Below are 1,355 nucleotides of genomic sequence, written 5' to 3'. Positions count from 1 at the left end.
CATGAATTTCTGATGAGTTTTGTGTTGCCCTACCACCATGGTGAACCTATCTCATTTTTTTTTTTTTTTTTTAGATTTTATTTGACACATAGGGAACACAAGCAGTGGGAGAGAGGAAGGAGGTTTCCCACTGAGCAGGGAGCCTGATGCAGGGCTAGATCCCATGACCTGAGCTGAAGGCAGATGCTTAACGAATGAGCCACCCAGGCGGCTCCTATCTCATTTTACTGAAAGTTGTAGGCTGGTGTTATCTGTCACCTATTTGGTAATGGAAGGGAATAATAGTCTTAGGAATCCATTCTCTCAGTGACCTTAACATTAAAATGATGGGTGATTTCCCCACCTAGTTTATTTACTGTATCATTTTCTCCTCCTTGTGCTGACTGTGATATTATGGATATATTACAGGTTTTGTGGGGGATATTTTTGACATTTTAGGTCACCTGATCCATGGTGCTGCTACTTGCCATCCACTTTGTGTACTCAGCACTTTTGCAGGGACCTTGAGTGGACATGTGCCCTGCTCACTAGTGTGTTCCCTGTGATGTGGTTTTGGAATATAGGGGAGGTTCCATGGAGTGGATTCTGGAGCCTATGACCGAGAAAGAATTTTTGAGATGTTTTTGGTGCAAAATGGTGGTTTATGAAAGTATGGGGATAGGACCCGTGGGCAGAAAGTGCTGCTGCCCTGGGGTTGTGAGGCATGGCTGATTTTTATCTATACAATGGGCTTGGGGGATGTAAGGGAAAAAGGGAGGTTTTGAGAAAGAACATTCATATATTAAAGAAGATTCAGGGGATCCTGGAGGCCTTTCTCTTGTCAAGGTTGTTTACCCCTCTCGTAAGGCATTACCGGTAAGGTAGTTTTAGGGTATTCTGGAAGCAGTATTACAATCCTCCTATTCAAACCCGTCCTTTTTAATAGACTGCAGGTTTAAAAGAAAATTCAATTTTATTTACATTTCCTTCTGCCTCAACCTCCCTCAATTTTAAGAAGAAGGGGTGATGGTAGGGCTTCAGGATTCTGAGTTACGGGTCTCTGGAAGTTTGGCTATAGATATAAGAAAGCTTCTTCCCTGTAATTCACTAGGACATTTGTAAACTGAGGAATACTCAGGTCTTGGAGGATTGTGATCTCTACAAGGTAACTATTTGTTTCTCCTTTAGGGCAGCTAGGAGTGCCTGAGGAATGTCCTATATATCCCATGGGGGGTGGGGGTTCATGGGGTGTCAGTTCTGCTTTGTCCTCAGCTTGCCTTCAATTCTCTCATCACCTAGACAACACTCTGTAGAGTCACAAGGTAATGTAACTTGAAACATGACAATCAGATCCACCTCTGTGGACAATCCTCTGT

This window comes from Neovison vison, chromosome 7 (assembly GCF_020171115.1).
Source record: "Neovison vison isolate M4711 chromosome 7, ASM_NN_V1, whole genome shotgun sequence".
Lineage (NCBI taxonomy): Eukaryota > Metazoa > Chordata > Mammalia > Carnivora > Mustelidae > Neogale > Neogale vison.
Note: the sequence above shows the minus strand (reverse complement) of the source record.